This window comes from Zalophus californianus, chromosome 1, assembly GCF_009762305.2.
Source record: "Zalophus californianus isolate mZalCal1 chromosome 1, mZalCal1.pri.v2, whole genome shotgun sequence".
NCBI classification, from domain to species: domain Eukaryota; kingdom Metazoa; phylum Chordata; class Mammalia; order Carnivora; family Otariidae; genus Zalophus; species Zalophus californianus.
The window spans coordinates 162,703,014-162,720,851 of NC_045595.1; the positions used below are offsets into that span (position 1 = coordinate 162,703,014).

The window sequence follows — 17,838 nt, forward strand, 5'->3', positions numbered from 1 at the left end:
ACCTATTAATTGACCGTTTATGTTATTTGGTCAACAGTAAACTATTAGTAGGTTAAGTTTCAGGGGACTAAAAAGTTATACTTGGATTTTTGTCTGCACAGGCATCAGTGCCACTAACCCCCATGTGGTTCAAGTGTCAACTATATATGGCACCAAATGAGATGAGAACGCAAATCCATGTAACACAACTTACAAAGAAGACTTCCGTGATGCCAAACAGGCCAAAGATAGAAAGACCCACAAGTTACTATTCTGTGTGTCTCTGTTCCTCTTTGCTGCTTTAATGTAAACATTAGGGTTATTGTCAATGTTGTGAGTCTATGAAGAAATATTTTCTCAGATCAGCTCCTTCTTACGATTAGGCTTATGAATGCATTTTGTTTGTTATTAAAGCAGCCAGGTGTGGCATCTGGAACACTTTGCAGAATATTTCAGAAACAAAGTTTTAATCTAAACTGGGCTGATACCCTGAAATGACCAGTCAAAAGAGAGCCACAAATAAAAATGGATGAAAATGCATACGATTCTGGGTGTAATAAACACAAGAGTCATGATTAAGAAGTGACACTGAAGGTCTGATCAGGTCAAAGGGGACTCCAAAGACCAGACCCAGATCACTAAGCATAAAAGGGGAACCCCAAAAAGCGAAACTAAGGGTACCATCCAAGCCATGGCTTACTAAACCATGAGAGAAATTGCAGTTGTAAACACAGGTTGAGAACACACTGGAAAACCAGAAAACTGCTTGACAGAAAAACTGGGCATCATTTTTAATCTATAATCTCTCATGGATAGAAAAGCACATTTTTATCTCTTTAGAGTCTCATTTTGTGTTTAATGCCTGGGCTAGAGATCTTATTAACATACTCCTATACTAGTATGTTACTAGTATAAACTATAGTAGTTTACAGTATTTTTATTGCCATGTGTTTGGACTCCTAGTTTGGATGTCTAGTTCAAACTTACTCCATTTAAGGTGCTTTTAACATGATTTGGTATATCTGGAATCCTCAACCATTTCCTTTTACTTCAAAAGTGTTGTCATCACAGCCTGTGATGTTAATAGCAATAAATAAAAAAGGAAAAATAGAAGTCCAAAAACACTCAACTGAAACTTAACTTTCTAATATAAATTGAAAGCTTTAACAAAAAAAGAAAAAAAGTCTTCTACATGAAAAACTAATGATGTAATGTATGGTGATTAACATAACAATAAAAAAATTTTTTTAAAGTCTTGGCCCTTTAAAAACAGACCAAAAGACAAAATGATGCACTAATATTTAAATAAAAGCCAAATAAAGCTTAGAAGCCTGATTTTTAAAACCCACTCTAGTGCTTGGACCAAATTAGTTTCACAAGCTCAAAGACAATTACGACAAAACCTGTAACAGCAAGAAACTCCCCCTGTATTTCAACGTCCAGCTCCTATGTTGGAATTTGCCAGTTTTTCAGGGTATTTACTCCAGTACTACTGTATGTTATGGTGTTAGAATGATTAGCATAGAATAACTTATATGATATTTACATCTACTGGGCTTTTCCAGCCAATAGACTACATCTGCTTTAAGGACCAGGGCTATTCCACATTCATCTTTATATCCTCAAAGTTTAAGTCAACATCAACATACCATGGGCACTGGATCCATGAACACTGAATTAAACTGATACTCGGTGTGGCTACCTGAATCTCACCAACACTTAAGCAAATTATTTAATATGTAAAATGTTCTTTGAATATGACCTAAGAAAGCAAGTAGAAAGAAAGATGTCAAATGCCATAAAACCAACCTACTTGAATGAAAACAGTATAGAAGTAGCTGATGGGGGAAGGGGGGGTGAAAAACAAGAAATGGAAGCCCAACACCTTTGATAAAATATTTCCACCTAAACAATTCAAGAGCACATTCTTAATAAAATTATCATCCACAAAAATTACCTTGACAAAATAAATAACCATCCTCTTCACATGTTTCGTGGATCAGGGAAAAAGAAAAGCAATTAAAAAACAACAAAGAATGACAAACTTTGTATCTTCTATAGGTGAATTAGGCTCTGATTTTGCTGAATTTGCAAAGCTAAAGGAATTTAATTTCAGATAAATAGGGCTCTTAGTACAAAAAAAGTAACAAGTTACTCTGTATTTCCTAAATGATTTGCTACTAGTATACAAATGTGTAATTTATAAAATCTCTTCTTTAATCACAGTAGAAATAAGTTTTTTAGGTAAAAATACATCAAAACTACCCATGAGCCACTTCAAAAAAATGATAACTTTTGACTAATCCTATATCTAATTCATGTTTGATCATCAGATACTCTGAAATGAAGTCCATGAATCTGCTTAATTTTTCTACTCATAGTGAACTTATTTTCAAAGCAATTGTCAGAAAACTATTTTATAACACTATCCGTGTTATATTGGTAAATTCCTTTAGTAAAATATATTCACCAATTAAGTATTAAAAAGTACTGGAGTGTCACACCAGTCAGGATGGCTATTATCCAAAAGACATGAAATAACAAGTACTGGTGAGGATGCGGAGAAAAAGGAACCCTCATACGCTGTTGGTGGGAATGTAAATTGGTGCAACCACTGTGGAAAACAGTATGAAGGTTCCTAAAAAAAATTAAAAATAGAAGTGCCATATGACCCAGTAATTCCACTATTGGGTATTTACCTAAAGAAAATGAAAACAGTAATTCAAAAAGATATACGCACCCCTAAGTTTACTGCAGCATTATTTACAATAGCCAAGATATGGAAGCAACCCAAGTGTCCGTTGTTAGATGAAGGGATAAAGATGTCACACACACCCCCACTCCCCTTGCTGCCACCGCCACTTAATATTGGCCATGAAAATGAATTTGCAGCAACATGGCTGGACCTAAAAGGCATTATTCTAAGTGAAGTAAGTCAGATAAAGAGAAATACCATATGATTTTACTTACATGTGGAACTTAAAAAACAAAACAAACAAACAAATGAAAAACCAGACTCTTTAAATACAGAGAACCTGGTGGTTGCCAGATGGGAGGGGAATGGGAAAACGGGCTAAATAGGTAGAGGAGATTAACAGGTAAAAACTTCCAGTTATAAGTTAGTCACCAAGATGAAAAGTACAGCATAGGAAATATAGTCAATAATACTGTAATAACATTGTACAGTGACATATGGTGACTACACTTATTTTGATGAGCACTGAGTAATGCATAGAAATTGTCAAATCACTATGTTGTACATCTGAAACTAATACATCATATGTCAACTATACTTCAAAAACAAAAAAAAATATGTAAGGTATCTATAGATATATACTGTCTATAAATTTGCTTAAAAAAAAAAAGTACCAGAGTAAAAACGTCATAGAATATTCAGCCTGAAAAACTCAACTCCTGGGGGCGCCTGGGTGAAAGGTCAGTTAAGTGTCTGCCTTCCGCCAGGTCAGGATTCCGGGGTCCTGGGATGAAGCCCCCACTGGGCTCCCTGCTCAGCAGGGAGTCTGCTTCTACCTCTGCCCCTCCACCTGCTCTTGCTCTCTCTCTCACACTCTCAATAAAATCTTTAAAAAAGAAAAAAGAAAAAAAGAAAAACTCAACAAATGATTTCTACTGATGTACCAGAGCAATTAGTAAACAGTAAAAACAGTAACTGTTGTTATTAGACATTTCTATAGCAGATACACCACCTAGAAGGAAAGTTCACTAAATGTCAATTTATAAACTAAGTTTGGGGCTGGTTTAGTCTTTGACTGTAACCCCGCTGATGAGAATCAACAACAGGGCCCAGTTCAGAGACTTTCTCGTCTACCTCCCTTAAGAATGATAGAGAGTAGTGTTCCAACCCTATCACTTCAAAATGAAAATTTCTCTTTTGGGAGAAAGAAAAATTGGGAGGAATTCTTGACTGAAAGCTGCCCCACACTCCTCAGTTCTAACCTCTTGGAATGTGGCCCTAAAGGCAGGTAAATACAGGAAAAGCTCAGGAGACTGGGGCACTGCAGACAGGCCTCCTGAGCCTGGCACAGTCTCTTGCTACTTGTCTCTTACTTAACTTGACACTTAGTTTCTTCATCACTAAAATAGAGTTACCTTTCATCAAAAAGTTGTGAAAAAGAAAGTAGTAAAAATCAAACTTATGCTTCCTAAGGATGCCCTCAGTCCAAATTATCTTTTCCCCTTCCTCCCAAAGTAAAATAGTATGTGGGAAACTCTTCTAAAACCTGCTTTCAACTTTCCCTTAAATATAAATGAACCTGTGTAGTCATCCTGTCACCCTAAAACACAAAACTGACTGGAGAAGTTTACTTTGCCTCACATAGCCTTGTTAAAGGCTCCTCATAATCCCTCCCTGACACTTACATGTAGGGAACTGCGTAAGTCTTAAACTTGTATATTAACAACTTTATTATATGCCTAATGATAAATTACTAAAATAACTCAAAACTATAAAAGAAATCTTTAAAATCAAATAATGGTAAAAAAGAGAAAATTCCATACTCATTCTCAAATATTTATAGGCTGTATCACAGATCACAAATGAGTGAATACAATAAAAGGCTGAGATTAAAAAAAAAAAATAGACAGACAAATAGACCTCAGGGAGGACAGAAAAAAGGAGAGGAGAGTCCGCTATCTTGAAAGCTAAGCAGGGTTGGGCCTGGTTAGTACTTGAATGGGAGAAAGGGAGAGAAGAAAGAAAGAGTAGGAAAGAGAAGAAGGGAGAGGGGACCAGAAAGAAAAAAATATGTAACTTCAGTAACTCAAAAGATAATCAGAATTTGACAGCTGGACGTAGAGAATTAATTTCTCATTTTGTTCCATGCTCTCCCACATTCCCTTTGCAGTCAATGAGAACTCTACACTTGGCTGAGTTTTGAGAGGTGCACCAAAAGCTGAAAAACAACTCAGCATTTTTGTAAGATTAAGAATCAGCATTGTAAATAAGACTCCCTCTGAATTACTCAATCTGTGGCTTTCCTACACCAAAGGATATAGTTGTATCAGTAAGTAATTAAAGAAGAAAAACTTTCTTTAGCCATTAACCATTTCAGTCTATACCAAATGAAGACTGATTTAAGTCTTACCATAACAATAGATCAGATACAGCTATTAAGTTTATTCCTAGTGTGTCATATGTACTCTTCCTCACATCACACTTTATGTTTTTCTATAGTGGTTTTATAGGAAATTAAATGTATGGCTCCTGGCTGGCTCAGTTGGTAGAGCATGTGACTCTTGATCTTGGGGTTGTGAGTTCAAACCCCATGTTGGGCATAAAGATTACTTTAAAAAAAAATCATTTCATTATCATTGAAAATAAAGGTATCTAGAACCTCTATGAAACAATACAACCCAAAAACATTCTCACCTTAGAGTAAACTAAATTTGCAGAAAACACTTTCTATTTTTACTTTTCTGATAGAAAGAAATGTGTAAGCAGCAATAAAGGAAATGTAACCCCTTCACAAAACTCTAAGAGTAAACCATAATGAAAGTAGCCAAAATTTTGTTCACCATTATATGAGAAACGTCCAACCTGGTAGAAATTTCAAGTACAGATTTCAATGTGTGTGTTTGTTTAATAAACTAACCACAGAGGCGCCTGGGTGGCTCAGTCAGTTAAGCACCTGCCTTTGGCTCAGGTCATGATCTCAGGGTCCTGGGAAGGCTTCCTGCTCAGTGGGGAGTCTGCTCCTCCCTCTCCCTCTGCCCCACTCGTGCTCGCTCTCTCACTCTCTCTCTCAAATAAATAAATCTTAAAAAAAAAAAAAAAAACTAACAACTGCAGCAAAAACAAAAAAGGAATCACAATGTCAAAATGGTATAGGAGGTTCAAGTAACAGGGATGGGGTGGGGTGTGCTGTATGTGTGTTTAATCTTTCCTTACCTAGGAGCCTTTCACTGCCCACTCAGGAGGTACAAATGTTAGCTACCATTTTGCTTACCTGACTTTATTAACCTCTGATGCTTTCCACCTTCATAACTGAAGCTACGGGGTTTCAAAAGACAGTTTGACTGAGTTAATATGTAACATTAAGATATCTTGTTAGGATATCTTATGTGATTCACCAGCTTGCAATGAACTCAACATATTCAGATAATCAGTGATCAAAATCAGCAAAAGGATACTCACTGAGTTAAATGGGTAGGAATACCAGACAATTTCACTGTGTGGACTAAGAAAGTTAATACAACAGGATCACAGTCCCTTATCTGAAACCCTTAGGTCCAGGTATGCTTCAGATTTTTGTGAGTCTTAAAGGTCAGAAGGAGCATACAGCATATATTACGTAACATTCCTAACTAGATCTAGGATAGCACCTCATAGCCAAATATATTACTATCTCTACAGCAAAATATGTGAATATTCTTTCTAAGTGGGCTTTAAAACTACTTTAAACAAGCCCATGACAGTCAGGTTCTGCCACCAAATGAGCTTTGATGTCAGACTTTTGGAGGGAAAAAAAAAACTTAGTTTTTCTGAGATTTTTTTAGATGAAGGGTTGAGAATGTATATCCAATACCATTATACATCAAAGTATAAAGACATTTTCAAAATATATAGAGCTTATTAATTTATTAGAGATGAAAAAGTAAGGTAAATTAAAATTTAGCAAAGTAATAAAAAGATTTGTTCCTGGCAAAGAGAACCTTAAAAATCAGGAAACAAGGGGCGCCCAAGTGGCTAAGTCTGTTAAGCGTCTGCCTTCGGCTCAGGTCATGATATCAGGGTCCTGGGAGAGCCCCAGATTCAGCCCCAGGTCTGGCTCCCTGCTCAGCAGGAAGTCTGCCTCTCCCCCTCCCTCTGTCCCTCCCAACACCCACTCCCAGCTCCTACACATTCGATTGCATGTGCACAGGCTCGCTCTCTCTAATAAATAAATAAAATCTTTTAAAAAATTAGGAAACACAAGTTACCTAATTTTAATTTATTCAAATAAATTAAATAAATGTTGCGACTACTTAAAAATAAATGTCTGTTAGGGGCGCCTGGGTGGCTCAGTCGTTAAGCATCTGCCTTGGCTCAGGTCATGATCCCAGGGTTCTGGGATCAAGCCCCGCATCAGGCTCCCTGCTCAGCGGGAAACCTCCTTCTCCCTCTTCCACTCCCCCTGCTTGTGTTCCCTCTCTCGCTGTGTCTCTCTCTGTCAAATAAATAAATAAAATCTTTAAAAAAAATAAAAAATAAAAAAATAAATGTCTGTTAGAGGCAATGAGTATTTGAGTGAGACAGGAATGTCTGAGAACACTGATACTTATAGTCTTTTGTACTTCCTTTGCATTTGACCACATGTTGCATTTTCCCTAGCTTTTGGTTTTTGCATTGTTTGAGATTTCAGGGATTTGCCGTATTTCCCATTCATCTTCTCCTCAGTTTGCCCCTCTTTTTTATTTAAGTGGCTATCCTGCGCAATGTAATTTGTTACGCACTCCAGATGTAACGCTTCTCAATCTTCATGCCTTGACACAATGGTAAGTTTTAATTGGTTGTGAGGAATGCCCAAGTAATTAGTTATGAACAAAATACCACAGTTTATAAAGAATTTTACATGTTTCTATATAGGTGTATTCAAAATTTTCATAACGACAGCATCACTCTCACTTACATTCTGATTTATTTTCTTGATAGGGAAAGAAGTGGCTTTATCACACTGTGAACTACCTATAAACCCACCACATAATTTATCTATGTCTATAAACAGGGAAATTATAACGCCCTGTGTGTAAACATCAGTCGCATGTGTCTTAGCAGAATAAAGTTTGAGAACGGATGCTCTAAGACATTCCAAGATGGATCTAAGTCACTGGAAAGAACGCCCAATGCCAACAACTAACCACTCTGAAATATGAAAAGACCTATTCTCCTGACCCGTGCTCTCTTTTTAGAGAAGTACGGAAATCATTCCCCAAATCTGAAGGGGCACCATACTTAACTATGACATGCCTCAGTTATTTGTCACTTTTATCCTTTTATCTCTTACCCTGGTTATTCTTACTATTTCCTTTGTCAGTAATGAAGTGCTTACCTAACATCTCACACCCAGGTAAAAATGCACCAGTGTTTCATGATACCAGCGTTGAGAGTTCTACTCGGCACCAGAACAACATGGAACTGTACAAGTCTCCTTACACATGGATATTTACAGTACTCTACTGAAATGTATTTTCTCTTCCTTATGATTTTCCCAATAACATTTTCTTTTCTCTAGCTCACTTTATTGTAATACAGTTTATAATACATTTAACACACAAAATATGTGGCTGTTTACGTTATCAGTAAGGCTTCCAGTCAACAGTAGGTTATTAGTAGTTAAGTTCTTGGGGAGTCAGAAGTTGTATGCAGATTTTTGCCTGCATGGGGGGGAGGAGTTGGCACCCCAACCCCTGTGTTGTTCAAACGTCAAATGCACTTTAGAGAAAACAAAAATTAAAGGGCACAGGGTGGCAGAGCATGCAACTCTAGATCTTGGGATCATGAGTGCAAGCCCCACCATGGGGGTAGAGTTTCCTTAAAAAAAAAAAAAAAAAAGTTTAAAAAAATTAAAGCTTCGAAAAACTTCAGACTTAGTGGGACTTGGGATGAGGTGAGACAGAACTAGAAGAACACATATATGGAGTGATGACTGTGGATAAGGGTCTATGCCACTGTCTTGTGTAATTCTCATTCTGTTGCATGGTAAATATGAATACGCCTTTTTGCACATAATGAAGGAAGTTTATTTTGAAGTGACATGCTTCAAGTCCCTCAGTCAGTAAGCAAGAGGGGCAACGGTAGTGGAGTCCAGGGATCTGACTTCCAAGCTTCTGTTCCTCGTACTACACCTGCTACTCTCAACAGAGGGTGACAAGGGCTCTTGTCATACTGAGGTATTGCCAACATGCTGACGGAAATACAGCCACTGAATATTGAGGCTGGAAGAGACCTTGTCTAAGAACTTGAATCCCACATTCAGTGCAGGACTCCTATTCACTCTTTAGCCATCTGTCTCCTACACCAGTTTCTCAAAGTGTGTCAGAGTACCTTGCACCTGCTTCAGAACCACTAAAGCACTATTTAAATCGCAGATTCCCAGGGCGCCTGGGTGGCTCAGTTGGTTAAGCGACTGCTTTCGGCTCAGGTCATGATCCTGGAGTCCCAGGATCGAGTCCCGCATCGGGCTCCCTGCTCGGCAGGGAGTCTGCTTCTCCCTCTGACCCTCTTCCCTCTCGTGCTCTCTATCTCTCACTCTCTCTCAAATAAATAAAATCTTAAAAAAAAAAAAAATCGCAGATTCCCAGGCCCCACCTCAGTCACACTGAATCAGCTTATCTGGATATGGGACCTGGGACCACTTTTTTTTTTTTAAGATTTTATTTTTAAGTAATCTCTACGCCCAACGTGGGGCTCAAACCTACAACCCTGAGATCAAGAGTCGCATGCTTCACCGACTGCACCAGCCAGGTGCCCCTGGGAGCCTCCATTTCTAACAAGTCCTCCAGGTTGGTGTTTTTCAAACTCTAAGTCCTAAGACCAATGTAACGAATAACACTGTGTTTTTTTAATAAAATAGTTTGGAACACATTAGATTTATAAAGATCAGATACGAATAGAAAATACCAGAGGGTACTACTCCTAGTACTGTTTCAGCAAAACTTTTGCTTAGTTTTTATATGTGGATCGGGATATAAAAGGCATTTCTCTTACCATACATCTTAGTCAAAAACATTTAATACAGCGGCTTTAAACAATTTTTGTCCTCATTCTTATCTCTTTTGAAATAAGTTACTGATACTTTATGTAATTATTCCCTTTACAAAAAACCCAACATTCAATGTCCATTTTCAGATCTCAGTTATTCTATCCCAGGAACTTCCGTTTTATCCCCTGATCTCTTCACCTGAGCGCCATGTTTAACTATTGGTTTAATTACTCAATCAATATTTTACAGTATTTATTTTCCTAAGATTTCAGAAAATCCAACTCATTCTTTTTTTCACTTTGTACTTTATATAACTGCCTCATGAGCTATAGTTATTTCACTAGATCCTTGAGTTGACTCACGTATCTTAACTTATTAAGTTTATATTTTTGTAGGTGTGTCAACGCTTCATGGTCTATATTCAATCCTTTAAGTCTTTCATTCCCGGGGCACCTGGGTGGCTCAGTCGTTAAGTGTCTGCCTTCGGCTCAGGTCATGATCCCGGGGTCCTGGGATCGAGTCCCGCATCGGGCTCCCCGATCCATGGGAGGCCTGCTTCTCCCTCTCCCACTCCCCCTGCTTGTGTTCCCTCTCTCACTGTGCCTCTGTCAAATAAATAAATAAAATCTTTAAAAAAAAAAAAAGGCTTTCATTCCCTTAGTCTTTCATCTCCTCTGTATTTATATATACTTTTAGATGGAATTCACTATTGGCTTGCCCGCTTTTGCATTTCCACTGTGTAACTGGTACTTATTCCAGTTCTCATCTCATCCTTTTCTTTGAAAGAAAAAAAAATGAAAACAATCCCCATTAATACATGGGGATTATCTGCATGTATCTTTACAGTCTTAAAGTGATGTCTTGGCATTTTAAGAAACTGTAATTGCCTTTTAAGGGATAATATGAACATATATGAATGCTGAGAGAAGATATACTCAAAAAGTGCTTTCCTCAGGTATAACTTATATAGAAATCTCTATAATTCGACACAGTCTGTGATGACTGCCCTTGAGGTAGTACAAACCCACTGAATGAATTACAGTCACAGAATCTTCTAGCTGGAAGACCCTCATTCAATCTTTAGACTTAGTCCTTACTACCTTCAGAGCAGTGTTTCTCAAAGTATAGCCTGAGGACCAACTGTATCCAATTTACCTAGGGCATGTAATAAAAACCAAGCAGTGAAATTACAATGTTTTTATAATTCGGGTATGTTTTCATTTCATAGTGAGAGGAAGGAAGTTGACTAAAAATATAAAGAAGATATCACTCAGACCTATTTTAAAAGGTGCCCTCAGTGGTGAAATGTTAAAAAAATGAGGTGGACTTCAAACTACAAGTTCAAGAAAAGTGTCTCTTTCTTAAGTTAAGCACTGCTTAAGATTAAGTCCTAAAATCCAGGTATCCCACACTGGTGGTGATGCAATTTGCCACAATTAATTGCCTAAATTTAGTAAACTTAGAACCTTTAAATATCACAATTTTAAACATTTCTGTACTTTTATAAGACACTAATAATTTCAAGGATTTCCTCTAATACAGCATAAACAGCCAGGCCATTTTCAAAAAGTTTTTTTCAGTAGGGTTGATCTGTGAAGTCTTTATTACTTCTATGAAAGATTTCTAATGTAAAAGTAGTTGATATTCCTGGTTAAGATACAGGTAAAATGTGGCCCTTCTCCCTGCTCAGCGGGAAGCCTGCTTCTCCCTCTCCCACTCCCCCTGCTTGTGTTCCTTCTTTCGCTGTGTCTCTCTGTCAAATAAATAAATACAATCTTTAAAAAAAAAAAGTGGCCCTTGCTTTATCCATGCTCTGTGAAATGTAGGAAAACATAAACTTTTAATATGGCTGATGATGATTAATTAGAAATTATGTTTGTCATTTTACTGAGAAATATGACATTATACTTTAGTTTGCTGAGTCAGTTTTTCATGAATTATGCCACATTATGAGACTGTTCCTTCTTTTTAACTACATACAAAAAGCCTTATCAACTACATAGTCACTTACAGCATAAGCAAGCCATAATTATGTGTTCATCCTAGCTTCCACTCAAAGCTGTGTTCTCAATTCAATGTCTAAACAAATCTGTTTCAATGGATTAAGTATAAAGATCAGATCTATAAGGTCAGAGGTGGCATATACTTTTGAAGTTGTAGAGCAGAGCTATATGCATGTTTAAGGCAGAGCTATCTCACAAACTCCTAAACCCACAACTTTTTTTTTTTAGATACAAAGATCAAAATGAATTAAAAAAAAAGGAAGGTGTCAAAATTACAAATTTTTGTAAATATCAAAGTCTCTAGCAGAAGATTCTTTCTAAACCGGCCACAGTAGCTCCACAAGTTGTAGCACTAAGTAAGAAACAACATATATTAACCTCCTCTTTTCAAGAGCTAGCATTAAATGTGAAATGCAAATTAAGACTTCAGTTTCAGAACTTAATAGAGATATGCAGAATAATAAAATGGGAAGTTTGGAAACTCTTGGCAATATAGAAGCAAAACCTCTATCTAAATTCTTATTTTGATAATTAAGCTTCAAATCAAGTAAATATGTTTTGGATGCAAATAACTGGCAATTCATTGTCAGGGTGACTTCTTTTAGATCACTACTACAAGTTTTACACTACAAAAACTACTCTGACTTCAAAGACCAAGACTGTTCTTGAAAATATTGTTTTAATGAACCAGTTGTTTGATATCTCAAAGAAATGCAAGAGCTCATCAGATCGCTTTAATTCTGGAAATTACTGATTCCCATTTTAAACTGTGAATTGGTCAAATATACTTCCATGGGGAAAGAACTAACATTAAAAGTTTGCTCTAGTGAACAAAATAATGTGCCTCACATGTATAAATGTGGTGTTCTTTAGTAAATCAGGAATGCATTTTGAATACTCTTGCCATATGTTCAAAAATGAGAAACTTCTCTTGCAAACAACCTTAAAAAAAATCAAAAACACTGAAATCCACATATTTCGGTGTGCACTAAATTCATCTTACAGATCATCTCATTCTGACCAGTCCAATCAGACTGTTATGTATGTAACATATTAAGAGGTTCTCTTAACTATCTAAAATAATGTGATATTTACTTTCCATTAAAAGATGCTGGACACAGAACTTATAATCACCTAAGGTTCTCAGCAATGTCAAAGTATGTTTTGCTACTATATGGGAACTACCAGAAAAACCTGGTCCTCAGTTCCTCTCAGTACTAAGACAAGCTTTTAGTAACATATATAATAGCCCAGCAAGTCAGGCAACAGAACAGATAAGATTTCTTTCCTTTTTGTTTTATGGAAAACAGAGTTCAAGTCTATTTCTTTTTTTTTTTTTTTTTTTAAGATGTCACCTATTTATCTGAAAGAGAGAGAGAGAGAGCGCGAGCGCTAGAGCAGGAACACAAGCAGGGGGAGTGGGAGAGGGAGAAGTAGGTTTCCCGCAGAGCAAGGAGCCCAATGAAGGGCTCGATCCCAGGACGCTGGGATCATGACCTGAGCCAAAGGCAGATGCTTAACAACTGAGCCACCCAGGCACCCCTCGTCTATTTTCATTCACAAAATACAAACTCCATCTTCACTATGATAATATTCTCGAATACCACAACTGATAAACACATTGAGTACAAATAGTTTTCTTAACTTATCAACAACTTGGAATATCTGAGGTGTTCCTTACAATGGAAGGGGGCAAACTGCAAGCTGGTTTTCTGTAACTGGGGCTCACGCTGCTACTTTCAAAAGTTCTATCAACTCTCACCTAGACCGTTACTTCTCAAAAACTAACTTTTCAGGCACTTGCTGTCCCACACATTATTTCACCAATTTTTCCATTTGGGAGCATACATGTGAAAAAAGCACTTAAGGGATTTGAGAGTCGCTGTTTATTACAAATATCGGCTGTCAAAATATACCTAATTTCTCCAAATATGTAAATTTTGAAGGAAATTATGATTAATTTGGAAATAGTTATTTGCCTTTTATATCAAGCTGGTCCACTTCCACCACTGTCCATTCCACCCTTCCCCACCACAAAAATAATTGTCACAAACAGCCCAAGTTACCCAAGACAGAGCACCTAGGAAAGAGTAAGCAAATGTCAGTCACTATAATTAGAGAGGCATTCTGCACGATGCTTCCTTGGGTTTTTAATAATTCTCTCCACTCGTAGGCTACAATCTTTCTACAATATTATCTAGTATTAAATTTCATAGGCCTTCAACTCTGTAAAATTTCACTATCAATTAAAATGACTATTTGAAAGTAAGCTTTCAAATAACACTTGGCAGATAAATGTGAAATAAACATTTAAACTACCTTAAAATAACAGCAATTGAGTTCTAAATACTAAGAATCATAAATTGACTTCTACTGTGGGAAACTCAGTAAGACAAGATTTCTGGGGTGTTGCAACCCCAGTAAGGCATCTTCTTCTGTGAACAGTTACCGACCCTTAGGCCATACTAATAGCCATCCAGCTTCCCTGTAGGAAGAGTTTGCATACTTACCCAGGAAGGCAAATGGAAAGTACACAGGGAGGAAGATGGAACTGCGGCAAAGCCTTTGTCATATGATAGTGACCTATAAAGTATCAAATAAACGTACATCATCAGTATGGTAGAGCTTTACAATAGAGCCCCAACTCCTGCAACACCTATGAAGGAAGGTCCCCAAAACCCAGGAGTCCAGCTCCCCAACAACCCTCCCCTCTCACTACTTCCCACCCCCACGCGCAAACCTGTGAAGCAATAAAAGCAAAGAAGCTCCCTGTATTCAGAGAGCAGAGGCTGAGGGTAGCCCAGCTGGCATTCCAGGGTGTCTTCAGCACCCTCACTCCCTACTCCCCGTATGTACAAAGCTGAAAGTTGATCCTTTTCTGCAAACCCCAAACCCACACCGCGATCATTCATCAACTTGCACCAAGTGATCGCCGCCCCCAGGACAAATATACCAGTAACCAAATCATAGCAATCGATAGGCAGCCCGAGCCTCCACGGTGCCCAGGAGCCGGCCGGAGGTGGCACGGCGACGGCAGCGGGTCCAGGTAGCGCAGCCCTCAGCCCTGCAGACCTGGGGCGGCCACAGCCGTCGCCCAAACGCCCGGCCCCAGTCACAATCCCCAGATTGGAGATCGGAACCGAGCCGGGAAACACATTCGCCAGAGCCCCCGGCGGCAAGTGCAGGGCCACCAGGTCTCCGAGGTCGGGGTGGGGGGAGCTAGGAAACCGAGAGAGAGGAAGGGAGCGAGGGATCCCACCCCGCCTTTGTTGCTGGTCACCATCAAGTTTGCATCTTAGTACAAAATGTCGATCTTAAAGGCTGACAAGACAGAGGCAGAGGCACAGGGAGAAAGAGAAAGGGAATAGAGTCCATCTTGCTTTGGAGAAGAGGGGGGAGAGAAAAATGAAGTACAAATCCCACACTCCGGGCGTAAAAGTCGGCTAAACACCTTTCCATAACGGAGGAGCAACGAGTGGGGTGTCCCCGTCCCCGTGCCCGCTCGAACTGGCGGCGGTCTGGGCAGAAAACGCCTCCCTCTCCTCCTCTTCCTCCTCCTTCCCCTCCTCCTCCTCCCTCTCCTCCTCCTCCTCCCGCGGGCCCCGGCGAAGATCCCGCCGCCACCGCCGCTGCCTCCGCTGCCCCCCGGGGAGGCACCGCCGCCCGGCCGGGCGCTGCCATTCCGAGCCTGGACCGCGCGGCGCGGCGCGCGTGGGGCCCGGCGCGGGGTGGCCGCGCGGGGACGTCCGCGCTGGGGACCCCTGCGCCCCCTCGCCGCGGGCTAGCTACAAAAGTCGCGCGAGCAGAGGTGGCGGCGGCGCGCAGGGGAGGGGGCGCGCGTGGGGCCCCCACGCCGCGAGTGGGCAACCCCAGGGGATGGCGAAGAAAGCCCCTCCCCGCGTGGGTAAAGTACCCCAGTCTCCGGCAGCCCGGCGTCGGCGGCCTGGAGACCAGAACTGGACGTGTCATTAGCAGGACAGGCAATGGTTTCAAAGCCCCAGGCCAATGACCATTAGCAGTGGCAGAGCTCGCTCCGTCCCCATCCCCCACAACCTCCACCCACCTTCCCCTTCGTACCGCCCCCACCTCCACCCCACCTCGCGAAAACTTTTCAACAAGATCCACCTGGACTAATTTGTCCTCAGACAGTTAAAATATTGACTAGACCCTACACACCGGGAGGGAAGGGGAATGCACGCTTTATTTTCCTTTCTACAGAAAGGAAAGCAAAAAATAGCTTCTCTCTCCGTCTCTCCCTCTCCTCCCCCCCCCTCTGTCGTACATGTTGTGTCTTAGCTTTTTGCATCGTTTCGTTTTACCTTCCTCATTTAGCAGAAATGATCACGGATATTTCACACATAAACGTGTTCCAGATTCTTGGATTTAGGGTCCTTGTGAATTACAGGACTCGGGTTTGGTCTCAGTTACGTTAAGTTTCATACAATACCAAGAAATTAAAAAAATAATAAAAAATTTCTGAGGGTGAGCGAGACGAGGTGGAGGAGGAAAAGAAACCTCGAGTCTGATTTCTGTAATTTACTAGCGACCCGGATCGCAGCAAATAACAGTGTAACACGAGTGTGGCTTAAGAGGGCTGGGGAGCTCTTTCTAGAGGCATCGACCCCATCCCCGGATAAAGGATCTGCAAGTTTTCTGTCATCGCGACCATGCAATGCCATAACTTACCTTCAGAAATAAGACTTTAAACAGCCAAGGCCTTCCTCCTCCCCTCCACCACCACCCCCAGCCTCGCTCTCTCCACCTTAAACTTATTGACACAACATAATCCCACATTCAAGCAAAATCCTGACACAGCCTCCCTCCTCCTCTTCCCCCTCCTCTCTTCCCTCCCGTTCTCTCGTTCTCTCCTCTCTCCCTCTCTCTCCCCCCACCCCCCCCCACCGCTTTCCCTCCCTCTTCTCTCTCCCCTTCTCCCTCGCCCTCTTCCCCCTCTCCCCCTATTCTTCCTCCCGGCTACTCTGGCACTAAAACAGCACTTTCTCTACTCGCCGCGCATTTGGTTAGGGGTGGGGGGTGAGAGGGCACCGATCTGCGGGGCCGGAACACCCAAATCCCAACTCTCCAGATGAACGAGCAACTGGGCTGCTGTTCCCGGTCACCGACGCACACGAAACGTTCAATAAATCCACCGAGGGCTGGCTCCTCGTACCTTCCTCCCCTGCCCCAGCTCCCCAGGCCCCACCTCCCCGGCAGCCGAGACCAGGCTGGGATCCACGTACTTTCGCCGAGATGAAGTTTGGGGCTCCCCGGGCGGCCACGAGCCGCCCGCCGGCGTTGAGGGCTGGCTCTGTTGTTGTTTTCCTCGGGCTGCTCCTGCCCGCGCCCCGGCTCCCGTTGCCCCTCTCGGGCGGCGCTGCCTGTGTGCCGAGAGGTGCTGGTTGCAAACGCAGCCTGGCACCGGCTGGCCTACTACTCCCCAGCCCGGCCCCCAGCCTCCCGCCCGCAGGGCACTGCCTCCGCGCCCCCCGCCCCCCGCCGGCGCGGCCGCCGCGACCCTCGCCCCCGACCTCTCGCGACCCAAAGTTTTGGCGGAGGGGGAAAGTGCCCGGGGAGCGGAGCGGCCAGCCGCGGCTCCGGACGCGCGGGGTTCCCTCCGTCTTCCTCAAGTCCACCCTACCGGCTGCCGCCGCCGCCGCCGCTGCTCCTGCCGCGGAGTCCTTGGGGCTGCAGCCCGGCGGCTCGCAAGTGAGTAGGAAAACAGAAAGTGCGGGGAGAGCGCCCGGGAAGGGCTGGGGATGGGGGGCGCTTACCTCGCGGGCTCGCCGGGCGTGAGGGCGTGTGTGTGGCTCGCCCTCAGCGGCCAGTCAGGGTTCCTCTATGGGAAAGTGGAGAGGAGCTCGCGGAGCCGCTCTACCTCCGCTTCACTGTACACTGCTCCACATACAGTACATGCAACCCGGAGAGACTGAAAACACTCATTTTATATAAGGCAGCCTGCCATTGGCCCGCGGCCTGACAGACAGGCCGCGCGGCCAAACAGAAGGCCCGTTACACCCAAACACACGCACACATACACACATTTTACAGAGACACACAAAGATCATCACATTTTCTATTTTCTAATGTTCGGGACCTGTAGACAGTAGGAGAGGACAGGTAGAGAGGCCCAGCAGAGTGGGGTAAGGGGGAAAAAC

At 41.7% G+C, this 17,838-nt stretch overlaps 1 protein-coding gene across 7 annotated transcripts in view; it reads right to left on the bottom strand.

The window, feature by feature from the left end:
• BBX (BBX high mobility group box domain containing) overlaps nucleotides 1-17,590 on the bottom strand; it is a 274,404-nt gene extending 256,814 nt beyond the window's left edge. For 3 of the 7 annotated variants that reach the window (XM_027582505.2, XM_027582499.2, XM_027582501.2), the window contains exons 1-2: nucleotides 17,455-17,590; nucleotides 14,194-14,266 (exon numbers count right to left, since the gene is read on the bottom strand). The gene's annotated coding sequence lies outside the window, so the exon portion shown is untranslated. Of the gene's footprint in view, nucleotides 1-14,193; nucleotides 14,267-16,369; nucleotides 16,389-16,923; nucleotides 17,062-17,321; nucleotides 17,339-17,454 lie in introns of those variants that run through there. The other 4 variants (XM_027582509.2, XM_027582500.2, XM_027582502.2 and 1 more) reach the window with 3 other exon arrangements.
• Between the last annotated feature and the right edge of the window lie 248 nt (nucleotides 17,591-17,838).